Genomic DNA, 23,907 nt, shown 5'->3' with positions numbered 1-23,907 from the left:
CGTTGAATGGAGGCGGCACTCGATATGATGCTGCCCCTCACCACTGCTTTTGAGGCATCCCGGTGAGTGCCTGTTGATGTGTCTTCCTGCTTATTGAACCCCAGGTATTCCCTGATTGTTTTCTTAGGTTTCTCCAAGCAGAACCTGTCACTTAGCAAACCCAAAGGCAATCGCCATCTATATGGCTCGTGACTATCAGTCCAGTCGCCACAGTGTACTAGCATCATATTGTCAGTAGCATCTTTGGTTCAAAGCCACACCTTAGCGCACGCTGTATGAACCATGAAGAAGAAAAGAAATAGTCAATCCTGAGGTGGATTTATGGGCATGTGAAAAATATGTAGAAGCATTGTCTGACAGGGGCTGTGTCCGCCAGATATCAACTAGATTAAGTTCTGTTAAGAAGGTTTTGAGTTTATGCATAGCTGTCCCAATCGTTGAGTTCATATTCTGTACCGACCTGTCTAACTTACCATCCATTGCCACATTCATTTACCCCATCAGTAAAATGGCTCCTTCCCACATAGTTCTAAGGCATCATGAATCAAGACACAGATAAACAGATTCAAAGTCAGTTGGTTTTTTAAATCAAATGTCAGATGTTTGAAGGCCTAACTTGCCCTATGCTAAGGTTGCATTTCCCTACCTGAACGAAACGAAGGACAGTCTGAGTCAGAAGGTTCAACTTAAGTCTGTCTGTGTCTAACACCTATCCTTGCCCTCACAAATAAAGCTAAATAATGTGTATGGAAGTTAATAACAAACGAAATTGGGATGTATGAAAAGTTCTGAGCTTCTTCAGCTCTTAGCTTCCTTTTCAACTCCCCTTGCCCAAGTTCAAGAAAGCTCCACAAAAGATTACCTTTCTCAAGGTCCAGGGAATATAGTTCCACACAATCCTCGGGGTTCCCTTCCCCAAGTTCAAGGAAACACAGTTCCAAAGAAAAGGGTCTTGAGGCTCTGTCCTCAATACAACTGTTATGGTGTGAAATGAAAGACGGATACAGCCGGTAAGAGAAAGGTAACTTCTTTACTAAGTTCCAGTGACGAGGTATAAACATCAGGCAAGTCCAAGGGTAAGTAAGTGGGAAAGTACACAGGAGACATCCACCGGCCTCAACTCTCAAGGCTGCTTCACTGCAGCTGACATTCAAAAAATTTACTGGGGCACTCGCATCACAACATTCCACAGGCATACATTCCACCATACATTCTCTCCACAAAGCATCCATGCAGCACCAAGGTAGGGAACACAAGACACATCACATCTCCCTCCTCAACGGAAACCAAGATAAAGGCACGGAAAGAAGCACAAGGTAAATAAACTGAGGTAATGCGACCAAAGTATAAAACCAACAACACTCTGGCCACCTCCACTCGAAACTCTATTCCGTAGAACAAGGAGACACTCTCCCACCTACCTTGTCCCTTGAACGACCTACAATGAAGCCAAGCAACCATACGATTCACTCACTCAGGCCCAACAACAGACACTCAAACAAGGGAACCAACCCTAACTCTCAACACACCACCATGCCACACAATCCCATAACAGCACCCTCATTCATCCTGCTGCCAACAACTAAGGTGCACTGAAGCACAGCACACCCTTCATCTTCTACAATTCTAATACAGAACACATGACCAGGGTTCAAAAGGCACAAAGCACAGGCACCCACTGCTGTGCACAAACAGGTGGAGAGGACCACCCCTAAGCTACCAGTGTCCAAACCCTAAGGCATGGGCAGGAAACCCCTTAATGCACGGTGTCCAACACCCCAACATTTGTGGCATGGGTGGTTTAACACCCTTAAAAACGAGTGCCTGGTTCCAAACCCCAATTTTAGTGGCACGGGTGGCAGAACACCCCTAAAACTAGTGCCCGGTTCCAAACACCCAAACCAAATCTCCAAATCCCACACTCTATTGTCACTTGGCACCACCATGCCAAATAACTGCTCACAGACACACAGCCACTTCAAGGCTTAATCCTCACATGCAACCACAAACAAGCAAGTAGCCTGCTATCAAGAAAAAAAAATACAAGCCTTGTATGACATTGCACTAAAGACAGAATGAAGGTAATACGTTGCCCTGGACAGTAAAGCAGCACATGGACACCAGAGCGTTTCTCAACCAAAACCAAGGGGAAATAAATGGATTTATGTCATCAGTATTTTCTTATCTGGACCGTAGAACCCCTCGCGAGTGGAACCAACAACGTCCAAGATGCCAGCTCAGAACAGTAACAATTTGTCACAGCCGACTGTTTTACTCTGTCCTTGCAATCATTACTGGCCCAAATTCCGAAACTATGAAAATTTGGCCTTCTGGCCTAATAAACCTACATTGGATGTGTAATGTACTTCTGGGGCTGGTGACCAAAGCAACAAAACAAAACTCCTTTCCAACGCTGATGATGCGTGAGCACTGTGGGACAGCAAAGCAACATAATGAAACTCCTTTCCAAAGCAGACTATTGTGTGAGCACAGTTGGACACATTGCTCCATAAACTCCTTAAACAATATCACCAGCACACATCCTGTTGCCACACATAGCATGCTAAATACAGCACTTTCGAATGGATTGTGTCCTCCAACGTATTCCACATCTTTGACATGTAATGTCCACAGCTGTGCACTTCGGAAACTTTTTCGGCAGAGGGCGTCCTGCGTCGACGGCGTTGGGTCGATGTCCCTCGAAGGCCGCCGTCGAGAGTGACGTCACCGGATGTTATAAATAGGACGCATGGCGCCTGTAGCCTCAGTTCTGCTTTTTCCGCAAACGTGTTTGCTTCGAGAACTCGGCGTGCCTCGTGTTTGATCGTAGTGATGTCTTCTTCTTCGACCTCTCAGACTTTGTGGTCTGGCTTCAAGACCTGCAGGGACTGCAAGTCTAAAATGTCGATCACCGAGCTACATCACATTTGTTTGTGGTGCTTGTGCGAGAGTCACGACACCGACGACTGTTCGAAATGCCAGTCGCTGACTGCCAAGGCCTTGCTTGTTTGTTTATTATTTGTAATGTGCCAAAATACCCTGGGGTAACGGGACGCAGCAGTTACATGGATTTGCAAAACTTAGTTACATCAACGATAATATATACATACACATGAGCATAAGAAAATGGCAGGAATATATACAAATATACAAGTTAACACAGGTGAATACATCATGCACAAATGGACAGGGATAAGCAAGACAAAGGGCTCTGAGTGTTAGATAGCTTGCGTCTTCAGCCAAGAGATAGTCTTGGAACGGAAGTTTTGGTAAGGTAAATCCATTCTGAGAGTTGGTGGTAGGGAGTTCCACAATTTGGCCGCTTTCACCGGGATGCTGTTGCCTCCTATGGTGGAACGTTTGTAGTTGGGGACAGAGAGGCAGTCTCTATATACTGATCTTGTGGGTCTCACAAACGTCTGTCTGTGAAATCTGTCGATGAGGTAAATAGGAGTAGCATTATTGAGGGACTTGTGGGTGAGTGATGCAGTTTTAAGGAGAATTTTATCCTTGATGGATATCCAATTGTTCTGTTGGCTGTATGTTGTGATATGGTCCCTTCTAGAGATGCCTAGCGCCGCTCTAAGAGCGTTATTCTGGAGAATTTGTAATTTACCAGTGGTAGCTTTTGAGGACCCAAGATAAAGAGTGTTGCAGTAGTCCAGACGGGGAGCGTAAGGGGAAGCTTCAGGTGGGTAGGGGTTCTAAGCCCAGCAAGTCCCGAAAATCTAAATCGTCCAAGGTGGTTTCCACCGACGACTCGTGGGGCCACTATCTGCGTCGGGAGGAGGCTCGGGGGTCTCGGTCCCGGAGTGGTTCCCACCATTCTTCTGCCTCCTCCCGGCATTCTAGGAAGTGCTGTCACCGGTCACCTTCCCCGTCATCCTCGGAGGATGGAGGAAAGTGGCATTGCCGACAAAGTCCTCGACTCTGGAGGAATGGGCTGCCTTTAAGGAGCAGATGTTGGCAATTTTCCAATCACAGGGCACGGTTCCGGTTGCGCCTTCTTACGAATCCGGCAGGGAACTGTCTCGTACTGTGGCTCGCACGCCTTCGGGCTCGGGTCCTCGACGCGACTCGCACTGGTAACCTTTGAGGTCCCATTCAGATAAGGCTCAGGAAAGTCTCAAGAGATGTGCCTCCAGGTCTTGGTCCTCGTCCCCAGCGAGACCGCAGAAACCTGCTAAAGGTTCAAAGCCTGCGCCAACACCGTCGGTGCTGTGTCAGTCGGAATCGGACCTCGAGGCTTTGCCTTCTTATCAGCCATCGGCACCGTTGTCGACATTGACGCTGAAACCCTCAGCGCTCTCGACGCCTTCGGGGATTTGTGCCCGGAATTTACCATTGGAGTACCCTGATCTGGTGGATACTCCAAGGAAGGCTTCTGCTAAGTCTGTGGGGACAGTAGTGGACTCCAGAGCTGCTTCTGTCACCAGGCCTGGTTTTCACTTCCCTCTGGATGACATTAATGAGGAGGAAGAAATGTGTGATTTTGAGGACCCTGTTGAGCAGGATGTGGCTCCTATCTTTTCTGGAGACAGTCAATTGGAGGAGTTAAGGCAAACTCTCCATGATGCCAGTGGGTGGGACACTTCTCCGGAAGTGGAATTTGGCAGGCCTGAGCCTGGGGCTCATGCAGTTTCGTCATACAGGAGGCTCATGGCTCGGGTGACGGAGTACCTGGGCTGGTCCAGTCCTCCTGATGATTTTGTACAAGATGATCTTACGGACATCTTAGACCAAGGTCCGTCCTCTGACCCGGTGTTACCTTTTCATCTCACTTTACAGAAAAGGGTGACGGCTGCTTGGCAGTCACCAGAATCTCTTCCAGCTGTTAATAAATCATTGACAAAAATGAACTGCCCTTCCGTTAGTGACCCCAGCTATTTATCCACTCACCCCACTCCCGAGAGTTTGGTGGTTCAGGTGGCTACGGCCACCTTGAGTCAGGCGGCGTACCCTACCATCCCTCCAGATAGGGACAACAAAGGCTTCGACGGTTGGGCTCGCAAGGTATTTTCTGCGGGGAGCATGGTATTGAAATCAGCCAACTCCACTTGTGCCTTAGCAAGGTTCTCGCACACTCTGTGGAACTGTTTCTTTAGCGGCTGAGCATATTCCTGAGGGGGAAGAAAGGGATGGCTTCCTTGCTCTCGAGCAAGATGGCAAGGATGCCATGTGCGAATCCCTTCAGTCGGGTTTGTATACGGCCGACAGCGTTAGCCAGGCCATGGCTGCAAGCACCATTATATGCAGATTTGCATGGTTGCGGAAGTCGGGTTTTGCCCCGGATGTGCAAGCCCGTCTTTTGGACATGCCCTTTGATGGCACCCATTTGTTTGGCAATAAGGCTGACGAGAGCATTGAGAGGTTGCAGACCTCGAAAGCTTCAGCAACATTTTTATGCGCAGCTGTGCGCCAACCTACGCCTTTTCATCCTAGGAGACAGCAGTGAAGGGGAGGTTCTTTTCGTTACTACTCCACCTTTGGTAGATCGAGAGGGGCCGGCAGTCAAAGGGGCCAGCGAAAAAGTACCCATGGTGGTCTGGGAAATAGAGGTGCCAAAGCTGCTCAGGCAGCTGCCTCTTTGCCTTCAGGCACTGCCGCATCTGCTCCAAAACAGTCATGAGGCTATGTCCCATGGTTCGCCGGTTGGGGGCAGGCTGTCTCAGCATCTCAAAGAGTGGCGAGCCATTACTTCGGATGCATGGGTTCTGGATACAATAGCCCACGGCTACTGCCTTCCCTACAGCGGCCTCACGACAATCCACCGGGGAAACTCTTTGAAGCTTCCAGACCCGCTCCTTGTGTAGGAAATCTTGACTCTGCTGGAGAAAAGCGCTATAGAACTGGTGCCTGTAGCGGAGAGGAACAAGGGATGGTATTCCCCTTATTTTTTGATCCCGAAGAAAGACTGAGGATTGAGACCCATCCTGGACTTGTGTTGGTTCAACAAACTTCTCAGAAAGGACAAGTTCAAGATGGTTGCTCTTTCTTTAGTCCTCTAGGCCCTTCAACTTCAGGATTGGTTGGTGTCTCTGGACCTGCACAATGCTTACTTTCATGTGCTGATTCATCCCAAGCACAGAAAGTACCTGAGGTTTGCGGCTGGCGACTCGCACTTTCGGTTTTGGGTCCTGCTGTTCGGATTGACCTCTGCCCCGAGGGTCTTCACCAAGCTCATGGTGGTGGTAGCGTATCTCAGGCGAGGGGGGATTTATGTCTACCCCTACCTGGATGACTGGCTGATCCGTGCACGCTCTCCTGAGCAAGCATTGGCTCACCTCGTTCTCACTTTCTGCTCCCTCTATAGGCTGGGCTTCTGTAACGCTCACCTGATTCCCGCAGAGGCGCCGGTCTTGACTGGGTGAATGCCGTATCTTCAATGGTGATGTGTAACACACGGTTGGCTCTTTGGGCTGGACCTCTGTGCACTGTATGTCTGACTTGAAGAGTAAGATGTCTGCAGGTAGAAAATATGGGATTAATGAACTGGGGTTATTGGGTGCCTCTCTCCTCTTCCCTTTCTCTTCTCCTGTAGAACCCCAAAGGTTAACGCCCTCACCTTAGGTAAGTGAACGCCGAGCTCTCCGTATGCCTCGGGGCAGGGTGCCGTAACCAGTTTCTTCACTGGATAAGGGTGCAGGCCTCTTGACCTCAGAGGACTGCTGTCCGTCGTTAACTGCACAAACGGTAAGTTCTGGGCACTTCAAATGTCTTAAAAGTCTTTTGTAATGATATCTCTTGTTTTGCAGGGTTCCGGCGATGGCGGGCTGATGAGAGTTGAGGATCGCACCCGTGTGAGGAATAGAAGCGCCTGGAAGCACGTAAGTAAGCGCTTGTAGCCTGCTTCACGATGCGCACTAACTGTCCCTTTTATCTTGCAGGTACAAGTTCGGAGCTTTAGAGAAGCTGAAGGGTGCTGGAATACCCACTGGATTCGGCGTGGGAAGGAGTAATGGCACGTGAGTAATAAAGTTGCCCAATGTCTTTAAACGCACCTTCTTTTGTCTTTCAGATGCGGGATGCAGCGCCGAAGGCCTCCGGAGCGTGAGAAGAGCTGGTAAGCTTTTGTCTTTCAGATGCCGGAATGCAGTGCGAAGACCTCCGGAGCATGCGAAGAGTAGGTAAGCCTTTGTCTTTCAGATGCCGGAATGCAGCGCGAGGCGTTGGTGACAGCCGATGGACCAGGTAAGAGATGCTCTGCCACTGAAGACCGTAGTGCTAACCTGTTCTTTCTTTGTCTTTACAGGTGCTGCTGAAGACTGGATTCCAGGATGGTAAGCCTTTGTTCCCTTAGGCCCAGGATCAGAAGCAGAAGACACGATGAGCGTTCTGCTGCAGAGAATGCAGAATAACGCAAAGCAAGATTCATCCATCGGGTGTGGTTTAAATAGCCTCCTGTAGTGCTTAGGTGTCTCCTTCCACAGCCTCGCCTAGGTGAGAAAAGAGTTCCTGCTTTCCAGAAGAGTTCCAGTGTTCTGAACCTAGGGAGTGGCTCCTGCCCCACCCAACAGGAAAATTAGTCCCAAACAGAAGAGGATCAGGGGCTCAACTGGCAGGTAAGTAAGCAGCATGGTCTGCTGCAGGTAAATCCACCCAAGCATTATGAGCCCGGCGCTTCCAGCGCTGGGACTGGGCATCTTTATGAGCCTGGTGCCACTGGCGCCAGGACAGGGTCCAAAAGGTCCCAATTGGGACTGGCTGGCACTCGGAACCGGGGTTATGGGTCTGCTTCCAAGGGAGTCGGGCAAGTCCTGATCTTTTGGAAGCAGAGATCATGACAGCACCCCCCGTCAAGGCCCCTCCCAAACCGGGCTTCTCCGGGGGTTTGGGCTTGTTAGGAAATGTTCGATGAAATCTTTTGATTAGACGAGGCGCGTGGACATATTCTGCAGGTTCCCAGGATCTTTCTTGGGGACCGTAGCCTTTCCAGTCAATCAGGTAAAATAGTTTAGATTTGGAGATCTTGGAATCCAGGATGCTTTTGACTTCAAACTCGAGTTCTCCATCAACTAGAATAGGTTTTGGAGATTTAGTTAGTCGGGTTTGAGGTTGCACGGGTTTTAATAGAGAGACGTGGAAGACCGGATGTATCTTCATGTGAGGGGGCAAGTCCAACTTGACCGCTACTGGATTTACTATGGTAGTGATGGAATAGGGACCAAGGTATCTTGGGTTGAATGTGTGTGGTCCTTTTAGAGGTAGATATTTGGTGGATAACCAGACTTGATCTCCTACTTGATATTGGGGGGCTTCCTTCCGATGTTGGTCTGCTCCTTTCTTGTATTGTTCTTTAGCCCTTTGAAGGTGAGAAACGGCTTCCTTAAAGGCTTGGGTTATTGTAGAATGCAGGTGGTCTACTGCTGGTGTTCCAAGATCTTGGAGTGGATCCAACTCCGAGGTTCGAGGGTGACTACCGTATAAAAGAAAAAACGGGGTCTTCCCAGTTCCCGAGTGGACAGAGTTATTGTAGGCATATTCGGCTATCCAAAGGATATCTTTCCAAGTTTTTTCAGTTTGTTGTAGCATGCAGCGCAAATACTGTTCCAGAGTTTGATTGGTCCTCTCGGTTTGTCCGTCGGTTTGAGGGTGGTGGCTGGTCGAAAATCTCACATCAATTTGAGCCGACCGACAGCAACTTTGCCAAAAATGAGAAATAAATTGACTACCTCGATCCGAAATTAGAACTGAAGGAAAACCGTGCAGTCGGACGATGTTTTCGAGAAATTCTCGGGCCAGAGTTGCTGCTGTTGGTAAGCCTTTGAGTGGAATGAAATGCGCCATCTTGGAGAATAGGTCCACTATTACTAGGATCGTATTGTATCCGGAGCATGGAGGTAGATCGGTGATGAAGTCCATAGAAAGCGTATGCCAAGGGCGAGGTGGGATGTCAATAGGGCGTAAGAGGCCGGCTGGTTTTTCCTTTTGACTCTTGTTTTGGGCGCATACTCCACAGGACATTATAAAGTCTCTGATATCTTTTTTCCAAGACGGCCACCAGAAGTAGCGCTTGATCTTTTCCGAGGTCTTGGTCATACCGGGATGTCCTTCCATTAAAGAATCGTGATAACAAGAGATTACCTTTTTCTGTAAATCTGTGCTGGGCAGGTATAACCGTTCTTGGAAATATAATAGGTTGTTCTTCACTGTAAAGTCCTTTCCCTGCAGATGCCAATTTTGTATGTCTGCTGGAGTTACCAGTAGCCTGGCTTTATCCTTAATTTCCTCTATGGATTGTGTGGCGATTACACCTAGAATTCTTTGTTCGGGAATGATAGGTACAGGTTTAGGATTGATCAAATGTTCTTCCACTCCCATCCGAGAAAGGGCATCAGCTTTACCTTTTTTTGTACCAGGTCGATAGGTAATTATGAAGTCAAACTCGGCAAAGAATAGTGCCCAACGGAGTTGCCTAGAGGATTGAGCTTTTGCGGTTTTCAAATATTGCAGGTTTCGGTGATCTGTAATCACAGTAACGGTGTGTCGGGCCCCCAGAAGATAATGCCGCCAAGCCTTAAAGGCGGACTTGATAGCTAGAAGTTCCTTATCAGTAATAGTGTAATTGATTTCAGGAGGCGAGAATTTGCGGGACCAAAATGCCACGGGATGAAACTGATTGGTTACTGGGTCCTTTTGTGATAGAACTGCCCCCATGGCAAGGCTCGAAGCATCAGTTTCAACGATGTAGGGGAGTTCTGGGCGAGGATGTTTTAAGATCGGTGCAGAGATAAATCTAGTCTTCAAATTCTGGAAAGCTTGTTCCGCCTCGGTAGACCATTCAAAACGTTTGTTTTTCTTTAACAAGGCGGTGATGGGCTGGACTATTCGAGAGAATTCGGGGATAAACCTGCCGTAAAATTTAGCGAAGCCTAACATGCTTTGAACACCTTTTACGGAGGATGGCGATGGCCATTTGAGAATTGCATCGACCTTCTTTGAATCCATACGCACTCCGCTAGGTGATAATATGAATCCCAAGAATTCAACTTCAGTCACGTTGAAAACACATTTTTCCAACTTAGTGAAATGTTTGTGTTGACACAATCTCTCGAGGACCATTTTCACGTGTTTCCGATGTTCAGTTTCCGATGAAGAATAAACGAGGATGTCGTCAATGTAAACAACAACACACACATCTATGAGTTCTCTGAGGACATCGTTCATAAAATATTGAAAGGCGGCCGGGGCATTGCAAAGTCCGAAGGGCATGACCTGATATTCAAATAGCCCATACTCGGTGCGGAAGGCCATCTTCCATTCATCGCCCTCTTTTACTCGTACCAAGTGGTAGGCTCCTCTAAGAACTAGCTTTGTATATATGCATGCTTTTCTGACTTGGTCCAGGAGTTCAGGGATCAAAGGTAACGGATATCTATTCTTAACGGTGATCTGGTTCAGGGCGCGATAATCTATACAAGTTCTAAGGTCCCCTTCTTTTTTTGGAACGAAGAACAAAGCTGAGGAAGCAGGGGACTTGGAAGGACGAATAAACCCATTCGCTAGGTATTGATCCAGGTATTGTCGGAGGTGAAGATTCTCAGGCTCGGTGAGGGCATAAATTCTACTACAAGGAGGAGTAGATCCAGGTATCAGGTCTATCTGGCAGTCATAAGACCTATGAGGAGGTAGAGAGTTAGCCTGATCCTTCCGGAAAACATCTTGGAATTCTAGGTATTCAGGTGGTAACTCGGGAGCCTCCGGGGAAATTGCTGCCAGTGCAACACCAGGTCGAGGGTGACAAGTAGAGACACATTCTGGAAACTGAACCGTTCTTGCTCGCCAATCGATCTGAGGATTGTGCTTCTCTAACCAAGGAATTCCTAGAATAATCTGGAACTGAGGGGCCTTGATCACATCGAACACGATCTTCTCATGGTGTCCATCTTGACTTACTAGCGTCACTTCTTGGGTGGTATGCGTTACTGGTCCGGAGGCTATCTCCGTACCATCCACCGTAGTAATGACGTCCTTTACAGCCTTTGGACAAAGAGTCAGATTCATCCTCAAAACCATTTCATGATCCACATAATTGCCCATGGCACCGCTGTCGACGTAAGCTTCAATCGCATGTAATCGATCTGGATGTTCAGGGCTAATGAGGACCATAGGTATCACGAAATGCGAGGTCACGGAACTGGTTTTAACGCTCGGCAAGAGGACCTCTATTCTTGTCGGGCGAGGTCGTTTCCCTGCTCAGAGTTTGTGACCCTGGTAACTGCAGCTCCTACTGCCTTCTTGGCTGGTTTCACCGGACAGTCTCGAAGAAAGTGCCCCGAGTTTCCGCAATAGAGGCATAATTGCAGCTGTTTTCTCCTTTCCCGCTCCTTTTGTGTTAGTGGTCCTTTCAGGCCCCCTATTTGCATGGGTTCCCCGGAGTCTACTCCTTTGGTAGGAGTTGGTGGTTTGGAATATACTAGAGCATCAAACTTGGAACGATCGGCCTTCCTGTTCTGCAGTCTGTGGTCAATTTGAACGACTAAGTCAATATAGTCCGAACAGTCTTGCGGGGGATTCACTACTTGGGCTAACACATCTTTGAGCTCTCCACGTAGACCTCTATAAAACAGCGTAATCCTTTTGTCCTCAGGCCATCGAGTTTCCACTATCAGTCTGTTGAAAGACGCAATATAAGCTAAGAGGTCTTGATTATCCTGTCGCAATGAAAGGATCTCATTGTCCAAGGCCTGCCCCTGTGAATGTCTTGCAAACAGTTTTTCCATACTGAGCTGAAAAGCTTGAAAATCATGGAGAACCGGATCATCTTGATTAACTAGAGGGATTGACCAGTCTGCCGCATTGCCACTAAGGTACGAAAGCACGAAAGCTACCTTAGCTTGATCAGTTGGAAAGGCTGCTGGCCGGCATAAGAAGTGCAACCGGCACTGATTAATAAATATTGCAAACCTCTTTGGGTCACCAGAAAATCGTTCGGGCGGAGCCAGAGGTACATTCCCAGGTAGGTTGATCTGCACTGGGTTCGTAGAGGATGTTGAAGGAAGATTTGCCCCTGATGCGGGTAACGGAGTTTGTCCGGCTTGTGACTGTAGCAATTGTCTAGCGAGATCGTCTGTTCGCTCCTTGGAAATAGTCAGTTCCCTTCTTAGAGCATTTGTTTGCTGACGGGCTGTGCACTTCTGCTCTTACTTCCCCAAGTAACTGGGCTAGCTGGTCGGTATCCGAGGTTTCCATAGCGCCTGGGTGGGAGTTTTGCGGTAGGCTTTGCGTTCTGTAACGCTCACCTGATTCCCGCAGAGGCGCCGGTCTTGACTGGGTGAATGCCGTATCTTCAAAGGTGATGTGTAACACACGGTTGGCTCTTTGGGCTGGACCTCTGTGCACTGTATGTCTGACTCGAAGAGTAAGATGTCTGTAGGTAGAAAATATGGGATTAATGAACTGGGGTTATTGGGTGCCTCTCTCCTCTTCCCTTTCTCTTCTCCTGTAGAACCCCAAACGTTAACGCCCTCACCTTAGGTAAGTGAACGCCGAGCTCTCCGTCTGCCTCGGGGCAGGGTGCCATAACCAGTTTCTTCACTGGATAAGGGTGCAGGCCTCTTGACCTCAGAGGACTGCTGTCCGTCGTTAACGGCACAAACGGTAAGTTCTGGGCACTTCAAATGTCTTAAAAGTCTTTTGTAATGATATCTCTTGTTTTGCAGGGTTCCGGCGATGGCGGATGGCGGGCTGATGAGAGTTGAGGATCGAACCCGCGTGAGGAATAGAAGCGCCTGGAAGCACGTAAGTAAGCGCTTGTAGCCTGCTTCACAATGCGCACTAACTGTCCCTTTTATCTTGCAGGTACAAGTTCGGAGCTTTAGAGAAGCTGAAGGGTGCTGGAATACCCACTGGATTCGGCGTGGGAAGGAGTAATGGCACGTGAGTAATAAAGTTGCCCAATGTCTTTAAACACACCTTCTTTTGTCTTTCAGATGCGGGATGCAGCGCCGAAGGCCTCCGGAGCGCGCGAAGAGCTGGTAAGCTTTTGTCTTTCAGATGCCGGAATGCAGTGCGAAGACCTCCGGAGCATGCGAAGAGTAGGTAAGCCTTTGTCTTTCAGATGCCGGAATGCAGCGCGAGGCGTTGGTGACAGCAGAAGGCCCAGGTAAGAGATGCGCTGCCACTGAAGACCGTAGTGCTAACCTGTTCTTTCTTTGTCTTTACAGGTGCTGCTGAAGACTGGATTCCAGGATGGTAAGCCTTTGTTCCCTTAGGCCCAGGATCAGAAGCAGAAGACGCAATGAGCGTTCTGCTGCAGAGAATGCAGAATAACGCAAAGCAAGATTCATCCATCGGGTGTGGTTTAAATATCCTCCTGTAGTGCTTAGGTGTCTCCTTCCACAGCCTCGCCTAGGTGAGAAAAGAGTTCCTGCTTTCCAGAAGAGTTCCAGTGTTCTGAACCTAGGGAGTGGCTCCTGCCCCACCCAACAGGAAAAGTAGTCCCAAACAGAAGAGGATCAGGGGCTCAACTGGCAGGTAAGTAAGCAGCATGGTCTGCTGCAGGTAAGTCCACCCAAGCATTATGAGCCCGGCGCTTCCAGCGCTGGGACTGGGCATCTTTATGAGCCTGGTGCCACTGGCGCCAGGACAGGGTCCAAAAGGTCCCAATTGGGACTGGCTGGCACTCGGAACCGGGGTTATGGGTCTGCTTCCAAGGGAGTCGGGCAAGTCCTGATCTTTTGGAAGCAGAGATCATGACAGCTTCTCCCTCAATTTCAAGAAGTCTCATCTGACACCTTCCCAACAGCTCCAGTACATAGGGGCTGTGCTGGACACGTCCTTGGGGGAAGTGCTTGCCTCCAAAGGTGAGGGCTCATCACATTGTGCAGATGGTGGACAAGTTTCAACATGCCCAGAGTCTCCCTGCTTTCGAATTCTTAAAGTTGCTCTGCCTCATGGCATCCTGCATTTTTCTGGTGCCAGAGGCCAGACTGAGGATGAGATCCCTGCAACAGGTTATCAAGATGCAGTGATCGCAGTACTCAGCCAAGGTGTCGGATCCCATCAGATTCCTCTCTCGGTCTCCCAGGACCTTCTGTGGTGGGCTAACAAAGGGAACCTGATAAAGGGGGAGCTGTTTTGGCAACCGTGGCCGGAGGTGACTGTAGTGACGAATACTTCCCTCACAGTATGGGACGCTCATACCAAAGCCTTGACCGCCAGCGGTCGTTGGTCTCCGTCTGGGTCCAAACTCCACATCAACCTGTTCGAGCTAAGGGCCGTCAGGCTTGCCCTGAAGGCTTTACTGCCGTCTGTGCGGGGGAAGAGTGTCCTGATCATTCCCACTGCTGTACGCGTTTCCTCCAGTCCCTGTCATTCCTCAAGTGTTACGGAGGTTACAGAGGTTCGGGTCCCACATGAACCTCATTGCTCCAGATTGGGCCAGGAGAGTGTGGTACCTGGACCTTCTCAAAATGTCCATCTGCCCTCCACACCATCTTCCCTACCGAGAGGATCTGCTCTCGCGAAAGGGGGGGGGTCAGGTTCTCCATCCAGAGGTCGTGCCGCTCAACCTTCACGCTTGATTTCTGAAAGGTTGAGATATAAGGATTGGGACCTCCCGGATGATGTGATGGAGGTGTTGCTTTCGGCCAGAAGGCCAGCAACAAAATCCCTGTACTGCTGGCGTAAGTTTTGTGACTGGTGCAGAGGACAAAATGTTGATCCTTTTTCAGTGTTCCATTCCTATGGTGTTGTCTTTCTTACTTTCTTTGGCCAGCAGGTTTCCCCGGTCTCTCGCTTCCCTCCACCAGGTTTCCCTGGTCTCATGCTTCCCTCCAGCAGGTTTGTCTGGTCTCCCGCTTCCCTCCAGCAGGTTTCTCCGGTCCCTCGCTACCCGCCAGCAAGTTTCTCCGGTGCCCCCACATCTCCCAACTGTTTGCCTTATACTCATGACAATTACTAAATGACCCCAGGTGTGGGTGACTTGATCTAAGTGCCTGACCATAGTTAAGGAGACCTGCCTGATCTCCACAATCCTTTAGATGCCTCTTCTTCGTTTCAGTACCAGAGTGGTGAAATAGCCCACTAGTGTTCATCCCTCATAGTTGCCCCATCCTGGTCCCAGTTCTGTCATAGGTAAAGTTTGGGAAAATGTGGGGAGCTGCCTGACAATAGCCCCAAAAAGGCTGGGGTGGATAAGGTTGGTCTTCAATAGGGAAAGGTGGACATCATGTCTCGCCTATGGGTTCCCCACTCTGTCCCCAAGGACCCTCCACTCAGGTGATTTCCCCCCCCCCCCCCTCGCTTTTCCACCCCCAGGGTCAGAATCCAAAAGCAATGGCCTTTCCCAGGCCACCTGAGAAAGAGGATACAGGGGGAGTAGGAGTGAGGACACCCTCAGGTTTCTCACAGTAGCCAGAAACCTCCTCATAAAAGATGGAGTTGGGAGCATACAATGAGGCCAACGTAACATCTGCCATGGAGATCGCCTTTCGCCTTTTACCATAATATAGCTGCCCTCCAAATCCTTCTTTCTAGAACTGTATTTAAATGCTAGAGGCCTTTAAGGATTAGCATTGACACACACGCCCTTTTCTACCTGCAGAGGTGCGATATTGTGTGTGATGGACCCTGCTGTGCATTCGCTGTTGATTCTTGTTCAGTAAATGAGTTTCTTGCAATGCTAGAATGTGTATATGGAAGTGCTTCGCCTCTTTAAATAGCTGTACTCTTTAATTAGGGGAGTCCAAGCCCCTGATGTTAAGTGAGCCTTTAGTGGTTGCCATAATTAGATCATTCCTGTGTCCCCACAGGCAGTAGCTTTGTATTTCCTGTATCCTTTTTGTAACAGTTCCTTAATAAGAAAATCTAGCGAGTAGCCCAGTCTGATTATTTCACTGTACTTGTAATTCTTGGATGGTTATTCATCCTACCTTATATGTAGACGATGTGCGGATCCTGTGTCCCCCTCCCCCCCCAATTATCCTCCCTGAAAGTGTCCTTTCCTTCTGCTCCCCCTGTCCAGCTCCACATTTACATCAATCACCCTTTATATTAGAACTGTCTCCCAAAAACATTGGCAGCATCATCAACGGTACATAACAAAGAACTTTTATGCGAGTAACCTTTGCGTTACTGGCTCCAAGCTAGCAACCAATTTCTAGCCCCAGAGGACAGCATTTTCGGCCCTTCTGCTCCACCTCCTCCTTTCATGCCTCGCTCTCCATACCGGGCTTCCACCCATGTTTTTTCCAAGGGTCACTGTTCTCAATGCCTCTGTGAGGCCCCTTATCCAGGGGCTCCCTGATTGCTGATTCATGAGGTGGGTCGGCCATTAGCTGAAATGCCAAGTACCTTTAGGCCCGCTTTGGCTGTATACAGAGTTTGAACCCTGCAATCCATCCTGAAATGGAGGCCAAAGGGATAAGTCCATTTGTTTTTTATTTCTTTTCTCCTCAACTCCTCCATTATAGGCTTCATGACCCTCCACTTTAGCAATGTGGCTTGTTAAACGTCCTATTATATCTGCACTGGAGAGTTGCAGAACATTATCTGTTTTGTTTTCCCGTTGTCTACCAGGGTCACCTCTTTGGTTTTGTAGTCATGGAGTTTTGCCACTATGTCCCTGGGGGGGCGATCTTTTGCGTTCCTTAAACAAACCACTCTGTGGACTCTGTCTTGTTCGTAGTTCGAGGATGGTTTGCCAGTACTTACATGAAGAGCTGCTGTATGTATTCCTCAATGTGGTCTCCTTCCGTTCCTTCCTTCAAGAAGCATATGCAAAGATTGTCCCTTATGGTTCTGTTTTGCAAATCATCACATTTTGCTTTAAGTGATTTGCTGGTCTCCCCTGAGGCTATGGTATCATTAACTGAGGTGAACGGAGTCACAAGTTGAGTTGGGCCCTCACGTTATGGTAAACTCACTCTCCCAGATCTGGTATTTCTTTTTTGTTCTTTCTAATGGACTCTTAACATTTCCTTGTGAAGCATTGATATCTCTGTATGTAGAGATTGCTTGGTGTCCTATTTAAGTGCCTCCAGAGAATGTACCTAGAAATCTGTGGTGAGAGGTGCTGCTTCCGTTGAGGCGCAGACCGCAGCTTCACCTTCATCCATTACTTTGCTCTCTCTTTGTGGGTGTTTAGAGGGATCAGCCAGGTAGGCCTGTATTCCTGAATCTTTTCTTTTGCAGGTAGGCTTGGGCATGACGCCCGCTATTTGTGGACAGTTGGGCAGTAGGAATCCTGCTTTGCCGCGTTACACCACTCTATCCCTTCTTTTAGTTGTTGCCACTGCTCTGTCACCGGGCCTGCCTTTCCTACCCCGTTATCAGCAGCACTAGTCTAATAGGCTGAGCGCGCTCTTCCCCTCGTCCGCTTCATTGTCAATCGTGTTGTTTCACAGATGTGCCTCAGAACATTCGGCTTTGGGCCAAGCGGGTCCTCCCCTCCATCCTAGTGTAGTTAAAGCACTGCCAGCTAGTGCCTTATTTCCTGCTATCTACAGGACTCTCCAATTTTAGCTTAATGCGTTTTCAGCCTGTGTCCCTTGCGGGGTCTCTATTTTTGTTGCACTTCAGCGGCAGGACCTTCCTTTGCTGCAGGAGGCTCTCGGATCATCCCGATCGTTTTTGTCCCTGTTTTCGGTTACCCGTCATCGGCGGTGCTGTCTAGTGCATGCTGCTTCAGCTGAATTTCATTTCGGAGGCTGGTGATCGGAGCGGGTCTGTGATGAGCGTCTTACTACTCTGCCATCTTTGCCACGATCCCTTACTTTCTATTCTAATCCCCTCCCCTTTTTGTGATCTCTCATTTTTTCCTTTTTGGTTCCGGTAACTAGCTGGTAAAATTGTTGAGTTCTAGTCTGAACGTCAGTGATTATTAATGGTATGTGGTTTATAAACTACACTTCACAGCTGCTTTTGTAAAGCTGTGTATTCACACATGTATCATTTTATGTCTGCGCTTTTATAACCGAGCTCTTCTGAAAACTAAAACAAAAATAGAACTTTTATCTCATAGACTAGAATAGGGCAAAGTCCATAGGCAGTTCCTCCTAACAGGTACAATTGAAGTATATATTACCAGGTGGAATTGCAGAAGAGGCAACCTTTAAGCTGCCAACCATGGAGGATTGGAACTAAAGGAGTTCCAGACACAGGTATGATGATCAAAGGCCTTAAGAAGGAAGATTAGAGTAGTCTACAGAAGTGTAGATTTGCAGTGGCGATACCTATTTGCAGTGGCGATACCTGGGCGAACGTTCTGCAGTTGAAACCCCCAAGTACTGAAGAAGGCGACCAGTGATTAATTTCAGAAGAGCCCCAAGATTTGTTGCAGGCTCCTATGGTGCTTTGAAGCTACTCACAGGACTCTGATCTTGTTCTGGAGTCTGGGGTTCAGAGATGGCACTGGAGCTCCCAGGAAACATTGACTGCAGGTAGCACCTCTGGTATCGAAAGGTTAGTACAAACTGGTAAGAAGGCTGGACGGCCCCCAAAATGCAACCATCAAATTGGTGGATTAAGGCATAGCAGCATGAGGGCACAATGCTGACTCTTCAGGGAAGGTCAGCTAAGGCACAAGTCAGGAATGAAGACTTGCAGGCAGGATAACTAGTGATCTCTTGGAGGAATAAATAATGATGTGTAAGTCTTGACTGGCTGGTCCTGAGAAGTAGCAGACCTTGACAGCAGGAAAATGCTGTCCTGTCTCGAGCAAGGCAGCCGGTTTTCCCAATTCTTTATAGGCAACTCTGGGTCCAGGAGCTTCTGGGAAACATCTGAAAGCTGCAGATGAGTGATCTTACTGTTCTCAGTGGATCAAGGGGAAGATTCGCCTAAAGCATCTTTGCCATGGTCGGAGAGAGGCAAAGGTTTCCCTTCAGAAGGACCAGGTATAAGCAGTATGTTTCAAGCAAGGAATTCTCCCTGGTGTCAGTCTCTCAGTTTCTTCAGGATCGGGTCCTGTAGTTGAATAAAGATTCACTTGGAGTCTCACTAGTTATGCACACAGACCGCAGCTTTCCATTCACTGTGTATACCACATTGAAGGTGTTCATGGGTACGCAACAAGTGGTGGACAGCATAATCCCACATTCCCAGGCAACAGCGTGGTGTGAGGAGTCCGAAATGAAAGTCGGAAACAGAGTTTCCATGTTTTTGGCTAAAGACTTATTAAAATAAAACTGGTTGGGGAAATGCCTCACTGGCCCTGCTCTGAGAGATTCCCTATCTAAAACCAAAAACTAAGGATCTGTCCATGTCAGGATGTCAAAATCAAAATCCAGAGGGTGGTTCCCCTCCTTTGAATTCTTTCTCAATTCAAAGACACATATATTCCAAGCTCAAAACAAAGATCTTAGTTCAAGCAGAATTCCCTTCTCCTGGCTTTTGTCTGTTTAATCCTTTAAACACAAACATTCACCAATAGTAGCAAGCCTTGGTTCCAGAGGTGTAATCCTTTCCCCTGGATTCTTCCTTAATGCCAATGATTCTTGGTCTAATAGTTCTTGATGTCTTTCTTGGCCCACAACACTCCTGTTAGTTACAAAGCTACTTAGCCTTGTAGTTCCTTCTTTCAAAAGTTCCTTCTTGTGCTCAACAAATAGTAATTTCTTGGGACTACAGGCAAATGCCTGGTATACTCCCCTGCCAGGATTTCTTATGCACTTGTGATTGCCTGGTATACTCCCCTGCCAGGACTTCTAATGTTCTTGTAGCTGCCTGATTTGCTCAACTACCAGGACATATTGCACTCATAGCTAACAGTTCCTCTTATATTTCCACATTTGCATATATATCTTCTTTCGTTTTGTATTTGAGTTTCCACCATATCTGCATTCAGTACACTCGTATATGGCTGAGGTTCATATTTGCAATATGCCTTCTTGGTTTGCAAACATCTCCTTAATGCCTCTGTTTCGAATGGATTGTGTTCTCCCATGTATTCCTCATCTTTGATATTGAAGTCTGCTTGCTTTGGAATTTCTGTTCATAGGGTCCAGCGTCGTGCAGCGTTGAATTTTGGTCCTCAATGGCCTCCATAGCGTCCCTCGTGACATCGACGCTGGTATATGAAGCATGCGCGCTGACCGTTCAGTCAGCAACATTTCGATTACGTTAGTCTACAAATCAATATTCTTCGATTATGTCCTCGACACCGAAGACAGGCATCTAAAAGAAAATCATCCTCCAAATCGAGAGATGTTTCTCCCGTGAGAAAGTGCCCTAAACACCGAAGACGTTCGAGGCCTAGTTCGCGACACTCGTCCTCTTCTAATAAGAGTAAAAAACGTCATAGATCCTAGTCCTCGTCTTCCTCTCCCGTAAAAAGGTTTTGTTTTCAAAAAAAGAATTGGACTCCGCCGGAATTAGAAAATCTCAGTTTGAAGATGCTTCAGTTTTTCCAGAGGCAATCTCCTCTGAGTGCCCCTCTGAAGGAGTCTGAGAAAATAAGCCACCCCTCGGCGTCTAACAAGACCAGAAGGGACTCTCATGTGTCTCCTTCTTGCGCCCCTCAAGTCCCATTAAGAGAAACTGCTCGACAAAGTAGGATTCTTCCTCGATGCACAAGAAAGAGCCTGGGTCTGGCCCCTCGAAGCCTTCTTCAAAGGTATTAAGCCATTATTATCGCCTGAACCTTCGAGGTACGTAATCCATTTACAGCTATAGAAGCATGCCACATTGTCAGCTCATTCACTGACTACTTCGAGGATGTTGTCAAAGCCTTCGCCACTTTCGACACCTTCAACTTCGTCAGAGAATTCAGTGCTCTCAAAGACTGCTAAACCTGTGGCTGATATATCTAAGTGTTTTAAACCCATTCCTCAACCTGATTTCTTCAGGAAAATGGGATCAATCTTAGAGGAAGATGAAGATCAGCCCCCTTTTGGGTACGGATATGGGACACCAAATGTCCCAGAGGAGGGGCTCTCTGAAGAATCCAAGATGCAAAATCTTGTTGAAACTCTAAAGGAGACCATTAGCTCGGAAACATCATCAGAGACTTTGGTAACTCTGAGATGATCATCGGGCTTATCCCTCATACAGAGTTGTAATTTGTAAAGTGGTTGAGTATCTGGGGTGGTCCAAACCTGCAGCTGCTATGGAGACTGATGACCTTGCTGATATTTTGGACAGTCCGGTTAGGGAGGCTGTTTTACCTTTCCATGCAGCCTTAAGAGTAAGGGTTATGGAAAACTGGCTAAAACCAGATGCTGTTCCACTGGTTAACAAATTGTTAACAAAGAAATAGAGAGCCTGGTTGTTAAGGCAACAATAGTTTCTTTAAAAGCTGCAGCTTAACCTTCTGCTCCAGCAGATAAGGAAGATAAAAGAATTGACTCTTTAGGAAAAAGTATTTAGTCTGGGAGCAGGGCATTAAAATCGGCCAATGCTACCAGTGCCTTAACAAAGTACACTCTCACCCCTTGTGGTGTAGCTGCTCTTGCAGCAGAACACATTCTGGAGGGAGAAGAAAGAGGTGGTTTCTTAAGCCTAATACAGGATGGAAAAGGTGCCATGAGGCAATCTTTGCAGTGAAGCCTGGATACAGTGGATTCAGTAAGCAGGTCCATGGCTGCCAGTACAGTGCTTAGGCGCATATCCTTGCTAAGAAAATCAGGATTTTCTGCAGACATCCAGGCACGGTTCCTTGACTTGCCATTTGACGGGACGTCCCCGTTTGGTGAGAAGGACGATAGTAGCCTGGAAAAACTGCAAGTGCCTCGAGCTGCAGCAAAATCATTAGGGGTGGCAACCGGACATCATCAACATTCAAATCAAGGATCGAGAGGACGTCCTTTTCTTTTGTTATTCCTCCAGCTCTACAAGAAGTTCATTCTCACAAAAGAGTCAATGAAGAGCCCCTCGTGGAGGTAGAGGAGGAGGTAATCCCTGTACAACAACCGCAGTTATCCCCTACAGGTGGTATAGCAATATGACTCCCTCACCCGCAAGTCTGTGGTAGGAGGCAGACCGGCATGTCCTCTCCGGAGTTGACAAAGCATAACTTTGGACACATGGCTGCTACAATCCGTAGCAGACGGTTACTGTCTTCCATTTCTAAAAAGACCTTCTGATTGCCCCCCAAAATCCAGATCAACCTTGATTACAGATCTGCTCCTCCAACAGGAGCTTCTCATCCTGTTGGAGAAAGGTACAATAGAATTGGTACCTGCAGCAGTGAGAAACCAGGGTTGGTACTCTCCCTACTTCCTGATACCCAAGAAGGACGGAGGAGTGCGACCCATCTTGGACTTGAGATGCTTGAACACGTTTCTCAGGAAGGACAAGTTTAAGATGGTAACTATTTTGCAGATCCTTTAAGCCCTTCGACTACAGGATGCTTACTTTTATGTGCCGATCCATCAGAAGCACAGAAAGTACCTGAGGTTCGCAGTTGGTGGTTCTCATTATCAGTTTCGGGTTCTGCCATTCGAGCTCAACTCAGCCCTGAGGGTCTTCACAAGCATACGGCAATGGTGGCAGCAAGTCTAAGGAGGGAAGGGATACACATCTACCCGTATCTAGCAACTGGTTGATCAGGGCTGTCTCTCCAGATCAGTCTCTGAATCATCTCAGTCGCACCTGCCACTTCCTCCACGAGCTGGGCTTCTCCTTGAACATCAACAAGTCCCACTTGACACCTTCACAGAAGCTTCAGTTCATTGGGGCAGTCCTGGATTCAGCTTTGGGAAAAGCTTTGCCACCCGGGATAAGGGCTCAACATCTGTTGCAGATGGTCCAAAAAATCAGAGTGCTCAACGTCTTCCGGCCTACGGCTTCCTACGGTTGCTCGGGCTCATGGCATCCTACATTTTTCCAGAAGCCCATCTGATAATGAGATCCCTTCTGTGGGCTCTCAGATCCCAGTGGTCTCAATTCTCCAGCTGAATGACAGACCTTCTCCAGGTCCCGACAAAGGTCGCCCAGGATCTCCTGTGGTGGGCCAGCTGAGAGAATGTGATGAGGAGAACCCCTTTGGCAACCATGGCTGGAGACGACAGTTGTGACAGACGCCTCCCTCACAGGATGGGGAGCACACATGAGCGATTTCAATAAGCGGACACTGGTCTCAGTCGTACTCCAGACTCCATATCAACCTTTTGGAGCTGAGGACAGTCAGACTAGCGCTGATTGCCTTCCTGTCCTCAATACGGGGGAAGAGTGTCATGATAATGATGGACAACAGAGTGGCCATGCATTACTTCAACAAAAGAGGGAGGATTAGGGTCACTGTCCCTGTGTATAGAGGAAATGCAGCTCTGGTTCTGACCCCTGAGAAGAAATCACTATTCTGGCAGTTCATCTAGCTGGAGAAAACAGAGTGGCGGACGCTCTGAGGAGGCAAAGCACTATCTCCCACGAGTGGGAACTATCTCGGGCAGTCCTACTGGAGATTTCCGTCCTTTGGGGAACCCCTCAAGTGGATCGGTTTGCAACCAGTGTCAACCGGAAGTGTGACTTGCTCTGCTCCAGGGAATTTACCAAAAGAGGAGCTCTAGGAGATGTGTTTTTGGTGCACTGGGAGTTTCCACTGCTATATGCTTTTCCGCCAGTCCCAGTCATTCCTCATGTCCTCAGGCAGTTGAAGTTCAGGAAAACAATGATCCTGGTTGCTCCAGATTGGAAAAAGTGGTACCCAGACCTTCTGGAAATGGCCATCTGCCATCCAATTCGTCTTCCCCAAAGCGAGAGACCTACTCTCGCAGGAGGGAGGTTGCATTCTTGTCCCAGAGATCAGGACTCAAAATCTTCACGCCTGGTGTCTGAAAGGGTAAGATATAAGGATTGGGACTTTCCGGAAGACATATTGGAAGTGTTGATTTCGGCAATGAGAACAGCAACTAAATCCCTGTACCACTGCTGTTGGAATAGGTTTCGCAGCTGGTGTAGGGAAAATAGACTAGATCCTTTCACATGTAAACCTCTCCATGTTCTGTCTTTCTTGCTCCACTTGAC

At 48.1% G+C, this 23,907-nt stretch overlaps 1 protein-coding gene across 3 annotated transcripts in view; it reads left to right on the top strand.

Annotated features, from left to right (window-relative positions):
• Window positions 1-23,907, top strand: part of ARMC6 (armadillo repeat containing 6) — an 817,534-nt gene that overhangs the window by 691,884 nt on the left and 101,743 nt on the right. The gene's annotated exons all lie outside the window — the stretch shown is intronic.

Source organism: Ambystoma mexicanum, chromosome 1p, assembly GCF_040938575.1.
Source record: "Ambystoma mexicanum isolate Mex_15411 chromosome 1p, UKY_AmexF1_1, whole genome shotgun sequence".
In the NCBI taxonomy this organism is placed as follows: domain Eukaryota; kingdom Metazoa; phylum Chordata; class Amphibia; order Caudata; family Ambystomatidae; genus Ambystoma; species Ambystoma mexicanum.
Note: the sequence above shows the minus strand (reverse complement) of the source record. Positions and strands in the feature narration are given on the sequence as shown.